The sequence below is a fragment of the Urocitellus parryii genome, chromosome 1 (genome assembly GCF_045843805.1).
Source record: "Urocitellus parryii isolate mUroPar1 chromosome 1, mUroPar1.hap1, whole genome shotgun sequence".
Taxonomy (NCBI): Eukaryota; Metazoa; Chordata; class Mammalia; order Rodentia; family Sciuridae; genus Urocitellus; species Urocitellus parryii.
The window spans coordinates 22,375,485-22,397,204 of record NC_135531.1 but is presented as its reverse complement, the minus strand read 5'-3'; the positions used below and the strand labels follow the sequence as shown (position 1 = coordinate 22,397,204).

Here is a 21,720-nt window from a genome sequence, read left to right as displayed (position 1 = left end):
CTCAGGTTGAATTCACTGTCTGTTTTTAATCTTTGCCTCTGAACTTGTGTTACACGTTTACTGTTTACTGTGTGTCCGTGTTTATGTCACGTTTGTATTGTCTCTGTCTTTGTTCAAGTAACTTTCATTATGGGACAGAGTCATTCACTAGACTGAAGTCCGCATAAGGGCTCAGAATCTTTCTTTTTCAGTAAAACACCGGACCTGGAAGACTCTCTGTGCCACAGAATGGCCCGCTTTTGGAGTTGGATGGCCTCCAGAAGGATCTTTCTACTCCCCACTAATTTGAAAAGTCAGAAATATTGTCTTTGTCTTTCAGCCGGGGCCACATAGCCATCCAGATCAACAGCCGTATATCTTAACTTGGTAGGACCTTTGTGAATCTCCTCCTCCACCCTTTGTTCTCCCTGAGTCTCAAGATTTGACTCTGCTGGACTCTCCTCCCTTTCCTTATCCCCTGCCTTCGTTCCCCAACCCCCAACACCCTCTAAGTGATTCCCCTGATGCTGACTCAGGTTCTCCACCATTGAAGGAGGTTAAACAAGCCCAGCACCCTCCAGATGACTTCCCTGAGGCACAAACAGCCCCTCCTCCCCGGAACTTGCCGGCAGCGAATAATTAAAAACCCTAAAGCCCCCGTGATACTTCCTCTCCATCCTTATGGGCCAATGATAGAGGATGGCCATGGTGGAGAAATACAAGCCTACCAGTATTGGCCTTTCTCCTCTTCAGATCTATATAACTGGAAAAATAACAATCCCCCTTTTTCCGAGGACCCCACCCGGCTCACAGGTCTGATCGAGTCATTGATGTTTTCACACCAGCCTACTTGGGATGACTGCCAACAACTCTTAGGTACTCTCTTCACAACAGAGGAACGAGAGAAAATCCTCCTGGAAGCAAGAAAAAATATCCTCGGACCAGATGGGAGACCGACACAACTTCCTAACATAATCGAAGCTGACTTCCCCTTGAACTGATCCAACTGGGACCCCAACACCTTTGAAGGTAGGGAGCATCTGTCCACTTATTGCCGGGGCTCTAATAGCAGGTCTCCGAGCAGCCGCTAGACGGCCAACTAATTTGGCCAAGGTAAGAGAGATTATTCAGGGGCCTAATGAATCACTCTCTATGTTTCTGGAGAAAATTATGGAGACATATAGGAGATATACTCCTTTTGATCCTCAGGCAGAGGATCAAAAGGCATCTGTCACGATGGCCTTTAATGGGCAAGCTGCCCTGGATATTAAAAACAAGTTATAATGCTTAGATGGATTACAAGATATGACTTTAAGAGATTTATTCAGAGAAGCTGAGAAGGTATACTATAAGAGAGAAACTGAGGAAGAGAAGGGAACAAAGGGAGAAAGAAAGTGAGCAAAGGGAGGATGAAAGAAACAAAAGACAAACTGAGGCATTGACTAAGGTCCTGGTCACAACAACAAATAGGCCAGAAGTTAGGAGACAGGGAAACAAAAAGGGATACCTGGGCCCATGCCAAAAGCCACATCTGGCCTCAGATCAATGTGCCTACTGTAGAGAAAAAGGACACTGGGTCAAAGAGTAACCTAGAGAGAAACAGCCACGCCAACCAGCCATTCTAACTTTGGAGGATGACTAGGAAAGTCAGGGCTCGGATCCCCTCCCCGAGCTCAGGGTAACTTTTGAAGTGGAGGGGACCCCAATAAACTTTGAGGTGGATACAGGGGCAATATACTCAGCCCTTAAGGCCCCACTGGGCCCTCTATCAACTAAAAGGTCTCTAGTTCAAGGGGCTAACGGCAGTAAATATCAGGCTTGGACAACTAAGAGGACCATGGACCTGGGAAAAGGAAAAGTCCATCACTCCTTCCTAGTGATCCCAGAATGCCTAGCCCCATTGATAAGAGAAGATCTGCTCACCAAACTCCAGGCCAGAATAACTTTTAACCCTGAAGGCCCCCAAATGGAATTTCTAAATCCTTCAGTAAAAACTCCTATTGTCATGGCTTTAACTATGTCAGTAGAAGATGAACATCAACTCTTCACACCCCCCCAAGACTGATCAAACAGGCAAGCTATCCCAGAAATGGATAACAGATTACCCAGATGCCTGAGCAGAAACTGCTGGGTTAGGCCTCACCGTAAAACAACCTCCAATAATGGTGGAGTTAAAAACCTCAGCCTCCCCAATTAATATTAAACAATATCCTCTGAGCAAAGAAGCTAAAGATGGGATAAGGTCCTATATTCAGAAATATCTGGCCTTAGGGGTCCTAAGGCCCTGTCAATCGGCCTGGAACACTCCCCTGTTACCAGTAAAAAGCCAGGAACTGGGGACTATCGCCCTATTCAAGACCTAAGAGAGATCAACAACAGAGTGCAGGACATTCACCCCACAGTACCTAATCCGTACAATCTGCTTAGCACCCTGAACCCTGAACGAAAATGGTATACTGTCCTGGGCTTAAAAGATGCTTTCTTTTGCTTGCCTCTGCATAAAGATAGTCAATTGCTGTTTGCTTTCAAATGGGTAAACCCAGAAACTGGAACGACTGATCAACTAACTTGGACCAGACTCCCACAGGGGTTCAAAAACTCCCCCACTCTCTTTGATGAAGCCCTCCACAGAGATCTCAACAACTTCAGAACCATGCACCCTGAAGTCACCCTACTCCGATATGTGGATGACCTGCTACTGGCAGCAGACACCAAGGAAAACTGTGAGTCTGGGACCCAAGCACTATTATCTGAGCTTCTGCCAAAAAGGCCCAAATTTGCCAGCAAGAAGTAATCTTCCTGGGCTATTCCCTTAGGGGCGATAAACAATGGCTCACTGAGCCCAGAAAACAAACCGTTGTGCAGATACCACCCCCATCTAACAAGAGGGCAAATGAAGAAGCTAAATTGGCAGCCCTAAACAGAGTAACCATGTTAACATTTTCCATATGGGGGAAATATGAGTCAGGAGATTTAACTACATCAGAGCACCCCGACAACTTAACATCTGAGGACACTGACACTGAACTCCTTGACAACACTGAACCCAACTTGCAATTTCAGAAAGCCCTACACTATGTTAAAAATGTACATCAACTCACTCACCTTGGTTCAAAGAAACTGCAAGCATTCCTGAAGGATCAAGAACAGAGTTTTCCAGTAACCGGCTCACAGCAAAAGGAAATAGCTGAACGGGTAACAAAAGCCTGTCGGGTCTATCAATTGGTTAATGCTTACCCCTCCAAGCTTCCTATAGGAAGGCGTCTTCGAGGAACCAGACCAGGACAATTCTGGGAAGTGGACTTTACTGAAATTAAGCCAGCAAGGAATGGACTTAAATATCTCCTAATCTTTGTAGATACATTTTTCAGGATGGATTGAAGCCTTCCCCGCAAAAAAAAGAAACGGCACAAATGGTGGTCAAGAAGATCCTAGAAGATATTTTTCCAAGATACGGACTGCCTAAGGTAATAGGGTCTGATAATGGACCGGCGTTTGTGGCCCAGGTAAGTCAGGGGTTAACCAGGACCCTGGGGATTAATTGGAGGTTACATTGCACTTATAGACCCCAGAGCTCAGGACAGATAGAAAGAATGAATATAACCATTAAAAAGACCTTGACAAAATTAAGCTTGGAGACCGGCATAAAAGATTGGACTATGCTCCTGCCTTATGCACTGTTTCGTACAAAAAATACTCCCTCTGTTTCTTTGTGTAACCTCACCCCCTATGAAATTCTCTATGGTGCCCCTCCTCCAATAAGGGACCTGACCCCAACTCTAAGACCTAACGATTCCTTTCACACCCCCTTGCTTGACAGACTTAAAACTTTTGAAAAAACTCAGTGATACCTGTGGAAACAGCTGGCCACTGCCTACCAACCTGGGGACAAAGGAACTCCACACCGATATCAAGTGGGAAACTTCATCTATGTAAGACGACATCAGGTGTCATCTCTAGAACCCCGCTGGAAAGGACTACACCAGGTGCTACTTATAACACCTACAGCGGTAAAGGTAGATGAAATCACTTCCTGTGCCCTGTCCGGACTCTGGCTGAGAATTAAAAAAGACTGGTAACCCTCTCAAATTGCATATTCGCCGTATGGATAGGACTATAGACTCTCCCCCTGACCACCAGTAGTCCTAACCCTCATCAGCCCATTCAGCAGCGATGGTTGATCATAAATCCTACTGGACAGAAAGTATGATCTATCTCACATACAGCCCCCTTAGGGACCTGATGGCCATCTCTCCACCCAGACATTTGTCAGTTGGCTATAGGTCTTTCCTATTGAGATATCCCTGATGAAAAAGATCCCACTAAAATTCCATTAAATCCCTTCCATACCAGATAATAGAAGCAAACATTATGGATGTAGAGACACGCGAGCCAGATGTAGGTTGGTTAACCTAGATTACTATGTTTGCTCGGCGGACTATCAAAGCCACAAACAGTCACAGCTATGTTGGGGAAAAACCGACTTCTTCTGTAAGTCATAAGGATGTAAACATACAGGGGCTACCTGATGGAACCCAAACCTCCGCTGGTTCTCAGACCATTGCCCCTTGCTGAAGTAACAGGTACTGAGGTATCTCTCCACCCATTCACTCCTCTCTTCTCCTGTCAGTGTCCACACCGGGTCCCACCAGGTCCTCTTACCAGCTAACCCAAAGCTCAAACCAGCTGAGGAGAGCCCTCAGACCCCTATCCGAGATGTAATGAAAATGGCCTTTAAAGTTGCTTTGTCATCACTGAAAACAGGTTACTAAGAATTTAAAGTCCCTCACAGGCTTTTTGGGATACTCACTCCAGTCTTCCCCTCTGCTCTACCTGTTCTACTACTCGAGTTTTTGTTGCTAGGAAAATCCCAAACCCCTTTCCCATTATTCTTTTACATCTCTCCTTCCTCATTCTCAGATCCACGGAGCTGCTCTCAGCACCGCCTTCCCCGTCCTCCCCCTCTGCACCAGGCCCACAAAACTGACCTTCTCCAGAAGTCTTCACTATGGCTGACTTTAGGACTTTCAGCAAAAGAGTCCCTATAAAAGAGTTCAGTATTGATAAACTTCCTCTTTTCATATTGCCCTGTTCTACTTGGCCACTGACTGGAAAAATCAGCACTCCTAAGCTAGACACCCCCTTACTAGTTTTTCACAAAATATGTGAACAAGGCCTCTGGCCTTGAGCTGGGGCTTCACAGAGATGGCTACATTTCTAAGATAAAAAGTTATCAATTGGGCTCCATGGTAACAGCTGGCAAGGAAAAAAAAAAAGTTCTCCCCCTCCCAGGTGTCCTTGAAAAGTTAACTTGCCCAGAACACAGAAAAAAAAAAAAAAACAGAAACAAAAACTGCTTTTTGTAAACTTCTGCAGACTGGAAACTTCTGAGCCCCTTCCCTTACATGTTGAGTACAAAATTCTAAAACTACCTAAACTTGGGTTTCAAGAGATTAATTGATTACAACAGAAGCAATGCCCTCTGAATCCGGTTGCAACCAAATAGGACTGTTTCCCTGTCTTCAATGCTATCTTAGGTGCCTTGCCTTGTCCATCCCTGCAACAGTATAATTCTATATACTTAAACATTATTTATGTTTTCATAAAATGGTCAACAGATGTGATTAATTATGTAATGGTGCAGATGTTTCCCAGAGTGCTCTATCATGACGCAGGTTCATTTAAAGATCAAATAAGGGGACATACAACCTGGTTCTGCTGGGAACCTGTAGCCCTCACTCTAGCCATCTTATTAGGAATGGGAATTGCTGCAGGGGTGGGCACAAGGACTACTGCCCTGGTCCGTGGGACACAACAAATGACCCAATTAGAAACAGCAATAGACCAAAACTTAAAGATATTAGAAACCTCCATCACAGCTTTACAGGAATCTTTAACCTCTCTCTCTGAAGCTGTTTTACAGAACAGGAGAAGGTTGAACCTCCTCTTCATGAGAGAAGAGGGCCTTTATGTTGCATTAAGAAAAAAATGTTGTTTTTATGTCGACCATACTGGAATTGTTAAAAAATCTATGAGTAAACTAAGAAGACGCCTTGAAGAGCGTCAGAGAGAGAAAAAAAACCAAAAAGGGTGGTATGAGTCTTGGTTCACACAGTCCCCCTGGTTAACTACGCTTGTATCAGCCTTGGCCGGTCCTCTAATAATTCTTATATTATTGCTAACTCTAGAACCCTGTTTGCTCAACCATGTAATTTCCTTTCTCCAATCCCAAATTGGACAAATCAAACTTATGGTAATCAGACAACAATATACCCCACTAGCAGACACGGAATATGACACCCCCCAATGATCACTTTTATGATTAAAAGTAGCCAGAAGAAGAAGTGGGGAATGAAAGGTTAATAAAATAAGTACTTGTCACTCCGTTTCTCTATATGCTTAACAAAACACTGTTGAAATCTTAAGAACTGTTTGCTAATCTTGTTCCCAGAATGTGCTGTCCCCAACTATAGACTGTCTGCTAATGTTATTCCCAGAAAGAGCTGTCCCCAACTTCCAAACTACAAAATGTAACTTCTCTCCCTGGAAAGTATATAAGCTCTGCTCAAGCTGTTCTCAGGGCTCTATCTCTCTTTGCTATAGAGAGCTCGGGCCCCAGCATGCTGGTCTCCAAATAAACCCACCCTTCTGCTTTTGCATAAGACAGTCTCTTGTGGTCTCTTACTCCGACGTTTTGCCGGACCCTTACAAGGCAAGAGGAAGAGATTAATGTATGTAGCCCTCATGACTTTATAAATTCAAACTTTGAGAATATTAATAAAAATATCAAATCATATTTGTGCACTGAGAAAGTTACTATTAAGTAAAAAGAATGAAATAAATAGCAAAGATGCCCTTTCCATAGCTGTATCAACAAATCCTGCAGCAATCTTCAGGTTTCCAGGAGACTCACTCCCCGATCACTCTTTCACAATCACTAAACATGCTTATTAAGGCATTCATAGTTCAACCATTGGAAATGGAGCTTTTCTGACTAAACTTCAAATAACACATTTTAACTAGCCAACAATTCCACCGTCCAAAGCATTCCAGTTAAATGAGATTTGTCAATGACATAAATTAAAACTTCTTTCCCTGGACCCTTCCTGCATCATTGGCTGGAATCTGGCTGGTCCTGTTCTCACCTAATTAGAGGCTGAGGCCAGGGATAGTGTCACAGCTGGTGAGGGCAGTAGAGGTCACCCAGAATCATGCAGTTGGTTTTTTGGATAAAGAAAAATAAATTTGCCCTGGTGAGCTGTTTCTAGGACTATAGAATCTCCAGAAAGACTCAAGTCTGAGTTGATATTTTATGGAATTATTTATTACAACCTTATAACTTCTGTGACCTTCTCCACCGGTCCTAGGACTCTATCCATCTATGAAGTATGCTGCCTCACTCGTGCACTCTGTGAATTTCTCATTTGTCCAAGAAGGCAGCTCTTACCACACATCTGCCATGGATAACTCCTCCCTAAGATATAGTTTGGGCCATCTGGTTTTAAAGACAGGGGATCTGGAATCTTATCTTCTCGAAAATGGGGTAGTGAATTCAGGATACTTATACTGTTGCATTTAATTAAATATGAAGTATTGTGCAATCAGAACCTACCAGGCTTACACTCAGCCCTCTGGGGAATGACAAAGCATAAAATACAGCTCTTGCTTTCAAGATGTTCTCAATTATTGGAGAAATAAAGCCATCAGCAAGAAACAATCACACAAAAGGGCCAGTGAATCAATGACTAAATGTCACTAAAAATGACAAGAGGAGTTTAGAGGGAAAGGGATCAAGAGATGTCGGATGGGCGCTTGCTGCTTTCCTGTCCTGGTGCCAGACACCAAGGAACAGCTTTAAATAAAATGGACTTTCATTGAGGGACTCGCCATCTAGCTGGAGAAGCAGAGGGAACACTTTGACTTCTCAGTGGGAAGCAGGTCTTTCAGGATAGAATGTAACTAATCACAGGAGAACAGATTGGATAAACAGGACCAACCAAAGTGTCAAGAAAAGGAATGTGTGGCCTTCAGGAATTAAGAATGCCCTGGATAATTCCAAACTGCCTAGTCCTAAACTGTTTTCATTTCAGAGTGACAGGGGGACATAGCTCTCCTTTAAATTATGTTACACTTTTCTTATTATAGTCACCTTGTGTATCTGAATCTATTTGAGCCAGGATACTTACAGGAATCCAGAGAGCCTGCAAAGGGGCTTCAGATGGAAAATGGGCAGAGTTCTGATTTTGCAGCAAAGACTACCTAAAGTGGACTGTTCTCATGTTCCTAACTGAGCAATAATGCACCACGGTTCCCAGCAAGTGACTAGGAAAATTTAACAAAGCCAACCAGATAAAAATTTAAAAGGAGAATGAGTGAAATATTACTCTTCCCATATTAAGACATTAAATTCACATACTTTCTTTAAAGTTTACAGAGCTCAAGCCCTTATACAACAGTTGCTTTTCCTAAAAACCTGGAGAAGAGCAGGTCTTACTAATCCCATTTCCCAAACATATTAATTACATTATTAAAACATAAGAAGGATAGACTGTGGACCAATGGAACAGAATAGAGAATCCAGAAGTACCCACTTAAAGATGCCTGATTTTTGACAATGGTGCAAAGCAACTTAATGGAGGGCAGATGGTCTCTTCAGCAATTGGGTATTCACAGGGAGAAAAAGATTTTTTAAAAAAAGCAAAACAATACAATACAAACTCTTTAACCTAACTCTTACTTTACATATAAACATTAATTCAAAATTCATTATGGACTATTTTTTCCCCAGTACTGGGTACTGGGGATTGAACCCACCGATACTCTACTACTGAGCTACATCCCAGCCTTTTTAAAATTTTATTCTGAAACAGGGTATCATTAAATTGTCCAGGCTGGCCTGGAATTTGTGATCCTTCTGCCTCAGCTTCCTGAACGGCTGGTATCACAAACTGCCCCACTATGCCTGGTGTAAATATTCTTGCTTCTACTTCTTCATTAAATATTTTTTTCTGGTATGTAGTTTGTCTTCTCATTCTCTTCAAATGACCTTTTTTTTTTTCTTTTCAATGATAGTTTCAATAAAACCACACATAGCTTTTGTTGAGATACAGTCACATATAATTCTCCCATATAAAGTCTACAAGAATCTCATGGTCTTTAATGTATGCACAAAGTGGCACAAACTGCCACCAAAATCAATTTTGGAGAACTTCAACGCTCCAAAATTAAATTCTATGTTTCACATGGACTTTTGCAGAGCAAAAGTTTTTGATACTGATGAGGTTGAATTGATCAGTTTTTCTTCCTATAGAATGCCTAAGTCTGAGAACTCTTTGCTTATTCCTAAAGCCAGAAGACTTTCTCCTAAATCTAGAACACTTATCATTTTACATTTTTAAAAAATTCCTTCTTTTGCAGTTTCCCTAAAACTCAAAGGCAGTCGCATTGACAACCACCCTGCTTTATCCCAGCATAGCCCCTGGAAACGGCTCTGAAGCAGAAAGAAGCCTCTCATATCTTGATGTCTAGAATCACTGAGAGCTCTCCTCACATATTAAATGTTCAAAATATAACGCAAAATTGTGTTCATTCAGGCCTGGGCAGAGGTGCTTTGAGAGTACCATAAAAAGCAGGAGCAAACCCACGGCTTTCAAATAACCACACTCAGAGCAGGAGATCAGAGCAGGACAGACTAGGCTCAAGTCCTTAGCAAACGGGAGGCTTCATCTGGGGGGACTTGGCTGGAAGATAAAGAGCACACGTGGTCAACAGTGCGACGCCCTTCCCAGAGCCAGCCCTAAGCCATTTCAGATGAAGATGGAAAATCTCCACAGCCACAGATCCTAAAATATCCCTTTTATTTTTCTTTATTCGGGTTTCCTCTTAACGTCAACTTACAGGACAGGGACAACCATCAATAGCAACCTTCAAGGGGCTTTTGTGGCACATATGCTGGCTCAGATGGATTTTCTGGGTATTCACAGATAGCTGAAAAACTAAAATATCTCTACCCACCCCACAGAAGGGGAGCACTGTTAACAAAACACTGAATGACTGTTCACAGAATCTTAAGCATAAAAGTCAATCTAACATTTAACCAGGAAGTCATCTCTCCCGTTAGATGCCCTTTTACAGGAGAGTGAAAATTGAGCAATTTAATTATAAAGGCATTAATATGGGTGATTTATATGAAGCACCTTCCATCATTTCTTCTAAAATCAGCCCAGCTTCTTCATTTTCCTACAATAGCACCTGCGTTGATGGTGGTCATGGGTCTTTGAAGACTTATCCATGCCTTTCCAATCACCAAAATATTTCCATCTGAGTTCTCCCATTGAATACTTTGCATCATCTTCTGGGTTCCCAAGTGTCCCAGATGTAGGACTCTGATGCTCTGGAGTAAGTGGCATCAGACAACGAGAAGTCCTCCTGCAGGGGCTGTGCACAGGACCATCGGTAGATGAGTTGTCCTGCAACCTCTTCACTCTTGGGTGGGGAGCACCTTGATAATGTTTTGCCCAACCCCCATAACTTGAATACCTTTACTTTTACTACCAAGAACCTATTTCTGGTATTTATTCTTCTGACTAGCAAGTCTCTAATTTTTTTTAAAAAAAAATTCTATTTCTGATACTGACTGTGCTAGTTTCAGAACCTCAGGTGATAATTGGAATCTGAAGAGCTGAAGTTTTTCTGACATAATACCTGCAGCCACTCTCCTGCAGGATGAATTTTCTCTTCTTTTTAAAACTGATTTGTTGAAGTAACATTGACATGCCTATGTCTTCATTGGATAAATGTTTATTCAATTCCTTTCTCAGTTTTTAATTGGGTTATTTGGTTTTTATTTGTTTGTTTGGGTTTTGCTTTGTTATTGAATTGAAAGAGTTCCTCAGATATTGTGAACATAGTAACCCCTTACATGGTCTGCAGATATTATCTTCCATTCATCTACTTGTCTTTTATTTTGTTGTTTTCTTTCCTGGGGAGAAGATTTTTTTCTAGATACCTTCTATCTGTCTATTTCTGCTTCTGTTGACTGTGACCTTGGTGTCATATCCTGAGAATTACTGCCCAGTCCAACGTGCAGAAGCTTTGTTGCTATGCTTTCTTCTATAACTTTTATTTTCAGACTTTAAGTATTTGATCAATCTTGAGTTGGCTTTTGTGGATGATGTGAGATAAGGGTTCAATTTCGTTCCTTTGCACAGAGATATTGCTTTTTTGTTTGTTTGTTTGAATCACAGAGTTTAAGACCTTCTCCTGGTACTGGACATTTGGAGAACCTGGTGGTGTTCATGCTGGTCCAGGATGTTAGGAGTAGTTGTTAATGAGGAACGAAATATGAACCTACAACATAACTGGTCATAGGGTTTCTCGGAAATTGCCTTTAATGAACAATCAAGTGACTCACAGAACCACAACAGATGTACTGATCCCGGGAATAAACACAAGGAAACAAGGGAAGTCAAGAAGAAAATATCAATAGGGTAGCTCCTGACAGGATCCACTGAGGTCATTATGAAGTCAGGATTTATGACCATAGGTTTCTTAATTTATTTCAGGAGGGAAATTTCATTACTAGCACAGGTGCACCAAGATGAAGTCTGTCTGATCACTGACCCCAGCACCCTAATTTAACTTAAGATGGATGCGTAGTTAAAGCCTGCCTGAACAGCATGGCTGCCATGACAGTTCCAAAAGGACCAACTGGATCAAAAACACCTCTGCCCAACGTGAAGGAGGAGTTAACATCTGATTGGTGAAGACTGCTGAAGGCGGAACGCAGCTGTCCCAATAAACACCAACAATAATGAATTTGGAAGCAGCGTTGTGTCCTTGTTTTCTGCTCAGATACACCTCTCTCTCTCTCTCTCTCTCTCTCTCTCTCTCTCTCTCTCTCTCTCTCTCTCTCTTTGCTTGAGCCTTTACTCTCACTCATAATCCACTTCTCTACTTGACTTTCCATGTCTGACTTTAAATTTTCTTTTTTTCTGGATATAAGAACCAAGGTTTGGAGCTTCAGCTCCCCACTTTCCTGTGACACAGCACAACCAATGAGCTGGAATCTGCAGTTCCTCAATGACATTGGTATGTGACTTCAGTTTTCTACCCTTAGAGCAAAGTTAACAACAGCCCACTTCCAGGCATGCCTAGCAGAGAATGTGGCATATAGTAAATACCATTATTGATAAATGGTAATATCTGCATCCCTGAACTCCATGTTCTCTTTTAATTCCACCTAATCTGTCTTTTCTTCTGTCTACCTAATTCTTCAGCCTCATGGCTTTCTCTACCCTCAGACTCTTGACTTCATCTCCCATTAGCTTTGTTATACGTGCTGTTTGTTCTGCCTGGAATGTTCTTCCCTTTCCTCTTCCCTCATTAACTCCCAGTCCTTTATCACTTGACTAAGGTGGTGTCTGCCAGATTTCTATACGGTAAGGTTGCTTTTTTTCCCTTTGTAATTTAGATATTAGGTGTCAACCAAAAGCTCACATATGAGGCAATGCAAGAAATATTAGAGATGAAATGACTGACTGGGCTATAAGAATCTGAACCGAATCAGTGTATTAATCTCATGCACTGATTGGTAACTGGGGTGACTGTAGACAGGTAGAGTGTGGCTGGGGAAGCTGAGTCATCGAGAGCGTGCCCTTGGAGTTTCTATTTTGTCCCTGGTCTGCAATGTCTCACTCTCTCTTTTCTGAAGTATTGTTCTGAGCTACTTTTCTGTGTCAGACCCTTCTGCCATGATGTTCTGCCTCACTTCAAGCCCAAAGAAATGGAGCCAGCTGTCTATGGACTGAGACTTCTGAAACCATGAGTGCCCAAATAAACTTTTCCTCCTCTAAAATTTCTTTGTCAGGTCTGTTGATCACAGAAACGAAAAAGCTGACTAAAACAATAAAATTTTATGAGAAGATACTTTGGAATTATGATAAGATCCTGTTTCTCGTTGTATTTTTATCCACTAATGTTAGCAAACATTGGCAATTCTTGCCTTTTGTGGATATCGCTCTGCTAAATAGTGATTTTTCTAGTTCTTTTATTTCTTCTACATATAGTGCAGAAATCAAATTTTATTCTATGGATTATAATCTTATATCACCATTCTTTACTCTGTTGCTTAAATTATCCCAGGTTTGGCCACTCAAGTTGGTTCTGTGTACTTTCAACATGTGCAGCACTTTTGAGCCCTTACTTTCTATTACCACAAGATATTAGAGGTGCATCTTGTACATTTCCTGCCCCATCCATGTATCCCACAAACCCTCCATTTCCATATATATATATATATATATATATATATATATATATGGAAATGGTATAGTGGAAGATGGACACAATACCTTTATTTAATTAATTAATTTATTTTTGTGTGTTTTGAGGATTGAACCCAGTGCTTCACACCTCACATATGCTAGGCAAGTGCTCTACCACTGAGCCACAACCCCATCCCCCTCCTTTTTAATGGAGAATGGGATTAGAAACCAAGGTCTGGGGGGCAGAAATACTCATTGCTATTAGAGTGTTATTGCTTTAGGCCCTCTTGGCAGTGAGAGGTAGGAGATGCATAGATGTACACACATATATGCACACAGCAGATCAATCTCTCTCTCTTATCAACATAAATTTATAGGTGATTACTATCATTAGGGGCTAATACTCCTAATTTTCATCTGACACCACATTATTTTAGTCTTTCTCTTTTCTTTGTAATTCCTTTGTCTGCAATTGAGAAACTGATTCTCATTTATTTTAGATATTTTATATCTATGCTTTATCTCTCATGTCTGTATTTACTGAATTTCTCAGTCCTTTTATAAATTTAGTTTCAGAATTACTAACTGATACCTCCTCAAAAAATACATTTGCTAGCTATAGTATTTATGTATGTTTATTTTGTCTTTGGTCTCACAATGAAAAATAGTTTCCTGAAGTTAGTTATCACTTTGAGTTACTTTCTTCCCCATCCACTGCATTGTGGTAGTTATTCACTTAGACTATAATTAGGTCAATTGATGACAGCTTATATTATTACATTTTGTCTCCCACCTCATCTTGGTTTATTTTTTGCTCACTTTTTTGAAAATGTAAAATGTAACTAAGGTTCTTAAAGTCAGAGCTATACACAAAGGTATACTCAAAAAATGAGAGGTATGGCAGGGTTATATAGCCAAAGTGTGCATAAAAATTTAGAGCCATAATGCACAATCTACCATAAAATATGTAAAAATAAAATAAATATTATCTGGAAAAAAAAAACAAGTAGTAGAATGAGCAAACCATGAGTCCTGGGTTCTAATCCCATCCATCAGACACTAGGAAAGTCCTTTAAACTCTCTGAGGCCACATTATCACCTCTAAAAAGGAATTCATATTATGTATCCTTGTCTTGTCCCAGGGCTGTAATGGTGACCCCAGGACCTAACAGGCATTATCATTCCATGAAAAGTTTCATGTACCTGGTATGCAAAAGGAGATGGTAAATGGTATTAATTCAAATTGTCCTCAAAGATTTGCATTGAAAACTAAAATCTCCCAAAGGCTCAAATAACCTGTTATATTACTGAACAGATCAAACTTCTGCTTCTTAACTCAGGTCAATGGTATAACTATTATCATAAAGAAAATGTGATAATTGGTCCTGAATCCAGTTGGAACGTAATGTTGAAGGAGGATGAGGTCATAAATTTCACCCTCTCACAAACCATTCCAAAAGCTTCCATACTTCTCTTTCCCTTGTGCTGAATCTTGCAGGGATTTATTAAGAATCCATTATGAGCTAATTACTATACTTTAAGTGGAGGGGACATCAATGAAAATCAATGGCATGGTCCCTAGCCTCAAGAAACATACAATCTAATGTTAACCACATATAAATGATAAAAACCTACAAAAAAATTAGAGGTTGCCAACATGTATGGTGAAAGACACAAATAGACTGCTTGGATAAACAACAGTGTGGGGGGAATGGATCTCGAATATGGTGGTCAGGAAATAAACACTATAAGGAGTGGCACTGAAGTTCTTGTCACCTAGGTGACAAGAAGCTCATATGCAAACACAAGAGAGTGTGTTGGAGACATAGAGAAAAGTAGCTATAGAATGTCCAAAGCAGAACAAAGCTTCATGGGTGCTAGAAGCTAACAGAAAGATTGGCTGGCACACAGTGAGTGCGGGCAAGCAGCCTCAGACACTTTTCTGAATAGACAGGCAGAGCCAGGTGACACTCAGCCTAAGAGACGGTAAGGATGGAGAGCACATTAGAAATGATGTGGTCATGGGTGGACACGGTGGCACACCTCTTTAATACCAGAGACTCGAGAGGCTGAGGCAGGAGGATGGCAAGTTTGAGGACAGCCTTAGCAATTTAGTGAAACCCTGTCTCAAAATTAAAAGTTCAAAAAAAGGGGCAGAGGTTGTTGCTAGTGGGTAGAAAGCCCTTGGATGTAATTACCAGTACTGGAAGAAAGAGGGCCTGGGGGTTATTTTTACTTCTTCTCTCATTACCCAAAATTCCAATAACAAGTTTCACTACCACTGTTTTTAAATACCACATCCTGCTCCCAGAGCAGCTTCATCACCAGCTCAGGACTTAAACAACATGCTTCACACCCACATTACAGCCTGGACAATGCTGTCTGCCCCCTCAGTTTTTCCTCCAAACACTGATGCTTTGCTCTGCTTTCAGCCATGGCCCCAATTTTCCCCATCCAAACTAACACGGAACTTTCCAAGGCACTCTGTAACTGATTTCCCCCATGGGTGACAACTTAGAGTGACCCAGCCCTGTTGCTTGATATCAGAATTTTCACAGCTGTCAGGGTGTTTTTGCTGCCCTTTCAATTGTTATTTTGAAACACATATGAAACATTTTGGATCCACAAGTGGCTCAGGAAATTCTAAATTAAAGCCCTTGCTGAGCTGCAGCTGGCCTAGCCAGGGCTCCCGGCCCCAGGGTCTGCGCTGAACAAACAGACTTAGGTGCCTCTCAGGCCCACTGCATGCTCCAAACACCACTCCCTACTGTCACTCTCTTGAAGAAGGACTTAGGTCAACAAACACATAAGCCACATCCTCCCACAGAAGAAAAAAATGAACAATTAATGCCAATAAAATTGACTATTGTCTCCCTCACTACTCTTCCAGCCTCCTTTCCAAAAACTTCTACTGAGTTGGAATTGTATTTACTCTTTCAAACCCAGAGTTATAGAGAGAACATAATGGATCCCAGACAGAGGGAGTAACATGTAAAAGGGAGATTAGTATCTTACTCTTGTTTTTGTTTTATTGAGTATCTTCAGATGTCTTTTTGGCCTCTTAAACTTGATTTAGTAATTTTTTTTTATTTTAGTAATTTAAAAAGACCGTGTTTATGTACTTTCTTAGGATGCTGTTTTAGTTGCCAACTAAAGCAGAAAAGAATGATGTTTAGTTGCAGAGTTTTGAAGCCAGCTTAGTATTATTCCTTAATGAATCTTAATTTGGACTTTATTGTTCTACCTCAGTTTCTTCATATGTAAAATGGGGACATATCAGGCGTTCTCTTTGGAATTTTTACAAGGACTAAATGAATTGAGGCATAGAGCATGTAAAACTAGCTGGAAAACTATAAATATTTAGCACATGTTATCTATTGCTATATGTAATTGATTCAACAAAAAAAGGGAAACCTAAAATGTCACTGAAAATTAATAGCAAAGGAAGCATCACGCAGCTGATCTCAAAAGATCTCCAAATGCACACAATACCCCTCAGAGCTAAAAAGATTTCAAATGCTCTTAAGGGGTAGCCCCAAACATAGACAATCAGAGCTTAAGGAGGGGAAGAAATGCACAGATAGTGGGGGAAGGTAAGTTTTGAGAAGAAAGTTACAAAACCTTGAGCTTTGCAAGTTTGCCCTTTGCAGAGTGGGATGAGTTGGCAACACTAAAATCATGGGTTCTATTGAGTGTGAGTATGAATGAAGCAGTTATTATAGATTTCAGGGATGAAAGAAGTGGCGGAAAGAGTGAAAAGCCTGGACAAAGTCCAAGGAGACAAGGCTGATTTCAGGATCACTGAAGTGGGTGGGTAGCTCTGATTACAAAACACCATGGCAAAGACCAACTAGTTTTCACCTCAGCTCAAACCTCACCCCTACCCCCCAGCTGTCTGCTGAGTCCCTCTTGTATAAAGAGATGAAACCAGTTGAGATATTCTAAATGTCCTTCTGCTGGATAGTGGGACCAAACATCTGGCTTTGGGACCTGCAAAGTTGCCTATGAGCCACTGGCTGGGTTGTGCCTAGACCTATCACCTAGCAAAGCAGGGAGACTTGGCTACACTCCACAGAATTTGGCCTCATTAAAAAAAAAAATGGAGTTTGCTAGATATTTGCATTTTGATTTTAAACAAATACTAGCCAAATATCCAAAATTCCAAACTAGATGTGTAATTGAAGGCCCATAATCTAAAGCAACAATCTCCAAATTGATGCTTCTGGAGCTAAAGAGATGCTTCTCAATCAGTTCCAGTGTCTGATTCATAATATGAAATATAAAGAGAACAATCAGTATTATCAAAGGGGCCAACAAGTGAGCTATACTTACACTCTTCAGCACATATTGTTTTATCAAGACTTATTCGATATAGAGGTCCAGTCAGCAATAACTGTGAGTGTTATTAGTTCATTTCTGAAGAAATCAAGTTCTAGGAAAACAAAATCAGATCTAAGTAAACAGAAACCACCAACATGCAAACTTAGGTTCTTATTAGATCACAAACGTTTTCACAAGAGCTTTTCAAAATACAGATGGTCCCCAGCATATGAGGGTTCAATGAAGATTTTCAGCTACATATACCACTATCCTGTTTCTCACATTCAGTACAGAAGTCAATATATTGTAAGTCAACATATATATGAATATATAAGATATATTCAGCACTTTATTGTATGTTACATAGTTTTTCCCAACTGCAGGCTGATGTAAGTATTCTGAGCAAGTTTAAGGTAGGCTATGCTAGGCTCTGATGTTCAGTAGATTAAGTGTATTAAATGCATTTTCAACTTAAGAGATTTTCAAATAATGACAGGTTCATTGGGACATAACTCCTCCATCATAAGATGAGGAGCATAAGTACAGATTTAAAGCTAAAACGACTTTTAATTGCTGGTTCTAGAGCATTTTTGACCTAAAAATCAGAGGACATCACAAACAGGAATGTGGAATTAGTGGTTGAGAGTATACTAAAAACAACAGTGATGTCCACTTGGGATGCTATAACAAAACAGACTAGGTAATGAAAACACAACAGAAATTTACTTGTTACAGTTCTGGAGGCTGAAAAGTCCAAGATCAAGGGTTGGACATGGCAGGAGAGCACCTACTTCTTTACTGATTACACCTTTTCTCTGTGTCTTCACATAGTGAAGGGGCCAACAAGCTCTGCCAGGCCTCTTTTGTAAGGGCACTAATCCCTCCAGAGTGCTCTCCTTATGATCTAATCTCCTTCCAATGTGTCCACCTCTTAATGAAGTTACCTTAGGGAGTTAGGATTTCAACACATGAGTTTTGTGGGGACACAAGCATTTAGTCCATAGCAAGTGGCAAGTAAATATGTATGTGTGTGCAGAATAAGGGGATGTGATTTTGTTAATAAAAAGACATCATTACCCTAGGTGCATGTATGATTGCACAAATGGTGTGACCCTACATTGGATACAACCAGAGACATCAAAAATTGTGCTCCATTTGTGTATGATGAATCAAAGAGCATTCTGCTGCCATGTACAACTGATTAGAATAAATGAATAAGTAATACTATGCTAGAATGTGAAAGAAGATGGCAAAGTCAAACACTGTATGAACATAGCACCTAGTAGGTTTGAAGAAAAGGAAACTTTATTTGTCTTAGTGTTATGGTTTGGATATAAAGTGCCCCCTCAGAAGCTCATGTATTAGTAACATGATATCCAGAGTAGTAATATTCAGAGGTAAAATGATTAGACTATTAGGGTGGTAACCTAATTGGTGGATTACATAATTTTATTGATTAATCATTTAAATGGATTAGTGGGTAGTAAATGTAGGTAGGTCGGGCATAGCTTGAGGATGTAGATCACTGGGTTCTTACCCTTAGAGATTATATTTTGTCCCAGTTCTCTCTCTCTCTCTCTCTCTCTCTCTCTCTCTCTCTCTCTCTCTCCTTCCAGGCTTCCATAAGCTGAAAAGTTTTCTTCCACCATGACCTTCTTCCATGATGTCCTATATTACTTTAGGCCCAGGGATAGAGTCAGCCAACCATGGACAGAATCTCTGAAACCATGAGCCTCAAATAGAGTCACAACAGTGAAAAGCTGACTAAAATGCTTAGTTTATAAAACCTTCACATTTAAGAATCTGACAAGAAAAAAATCAAATTGGTTAAAAACTGTTTACAAAGTTGGTTCAATATTTTTTAAAGACTTCTAGTAAATTCTTTAGTGCCACACATTACAAAATACAAAACTAGAACATAGATTTTTTTCCATTTAAATGATAAGGTGGTCTTGGTATATTCAATCTGCTCTTAAGAAAATGTAATTAGCAAAGAAGAATTTATACCAATACTCCTCAAATCATTCCATGAAATGAAAAAGGAGGGAACCCTTCCAAACTCATTCTATGAGGTAAGTATCACCCTGATACAAAAACCAGACAGAGACACCTCAAAGAAAATTTCAGACCAATATCAACGATGAACATAGATGCAACAATTCTCAATAAATTTTGGTAAATTGTATATAAAAACATGTTTATAAAATAGTGAATCATAATCAAGTGAGGTTCATTCCAGGGATGCAAGGTTGATTCAAAATATGGAAATCAATAAAGAGAAGAATCATATGATTATATTAATTGATGCAGAGAAATCATGAGACAAAATACAGCACCCTTTCATGTTCAAAATACTAGAAAAACTAGGGATGGTAGGAACATACCTTAACATTATAAAAGCTATCTATGCTAAACCCAAAGCCAACATCATCCTAAATGGAAAAAAAATTGGAAGCATTCCCTCTAAAAATGGTAACAAGACAGGGATGCCCTCTTTCACCACTTCTATTCAACAGAGTCCTTGAAATTATAGCCAGAGCAATTAAACAGATGAAAGAAATTAAAGGGTTACAAATAGAAAAAGAAGAACTCAAAATATCATTATTTGCCAATGACATGATTCCATACTTGGAGGATCCAAAAATTTCCACCAGAAAATTTCTAGAATTAATAAATGAATTCAGCAAAGTAGAAGGATATAAAGTCACTACCCATAAATCAAATGCATTTCTATACATCAATGGTGAATTCTCTGAAAGAGAAATTAGGAAAACTTTCCCATTCACAATAGCCTCAAAAAAAAAAAAAAAAACTTGTGAATCAATCTAACAAAGAGGGAAAAGAACCTCTACAATGAAAACTACAAAACACTAAAGAAAGAAATTGAAGAAGACCTTAGAAGATGGAAAGATCTCCCATGCTTTTGGATAGGCAGAATCAATATTGTCAAAATGGCCATAGTACTCAAAGCACTAAACAGATTCAACACAATTCCAATTAAAATACCATTCCCTATAAAAATAAAGAAAAAGCAATCATGAAAATCATTTGAAAAAATAAGAGACCCAGAATAGCCAAAGCATTCTTTAGTAAGAAGTGTGAAGCAGGAGGCATCAGAATCCCAGACCTTAAACTATACTACAAAGCTATAGTAACAAAAATGGCATGGTATTAGCACCAAAATAGACATGTAGACCAATGGTACAGAATAGAGGACATAGAGACAAACCTACATAAATACAGTTATCTCATACTAGACAAAGTCACCAAAAAGATACTTTGGAGAAAAGATAGCCTCTCCAACAAATGGTGCTGGGAAAACTGGAATTCCATATACAGCAAAATGAAACTAAAGCCCTATATCTCACCAAGCACAAAACTCAACTCAAAGTGGATCAAAGACCTAGGAATTAGACCAGAGCTTTTACGCCTAATAGAAGAAAAAGCAGGCCCAAATCTTCATACTGTCCAATTAAGCCATGACTTCCTTAACAAGACTCCTATAGCACAAGAAATAAAATCAATAATTAATGAATAGGATGGATTCAAACTAAAAAGCTTCTTCTCAGCCCAAAGAAACAATCAATGAGGTGAAGAGACAACCTACATTTTGGGAGCAAATTTTTGCCACATGTACATCAGATAGTGCACTAATTTCCAGAATATATAAAGAACTAAAAAAATTTAATACAAAACAAACAAACGATCCAATCAATAGATGAGCTAAGAAAATGAACAGACACTTCTCAGAAGAAGAAATACAATCAACAAATATATGAGAAAATGTTCATCAGCTCTAGTAATTAGAGAATTGGTAGATGTTAATCCATATGCAGGGAGGTATAAATCAAAACTTCTCTAAGATTTCATCTCACTCCCATCCAAATGGCAGTTTACAAGAATAACAATAAGTGTTGGTGAGGATGTGGGGGAAAAGGTACACTCATACATTGTTGGTAGGACTGCAAATTGGTACAACCAATCTGGAAAGCCGTATGAAGATTCCTTGGAAAACTGGGAATGGAGCCACCATTGGACCCAACTATCTCACTTCTTGGTCTATACCCAAAGGACTTAAAAATAGCATACTACAGTGATGAAGCCACTTCAATGTTTATAGCAGCACAATTCACAATTGCTAAACTGTGGAATCAAC

At 40.0% G+C, this 21,720-nt stretch overlaps 1 protein-coding gene across 1 annotated transcript in view; it reads right to left on the bottom strand.

The window, feature by feature from the left end:
* The window catches only part of Adamts12 (ADAM metallopeptidase with thrombospondin type 1 motif 12), a 321,421-nt gene that overhangs the window by 159,511 nt on the left and 140,190 nt on the right, over positions 1–21,720 (bottom strand). The window lies entirely within an intron of this gene.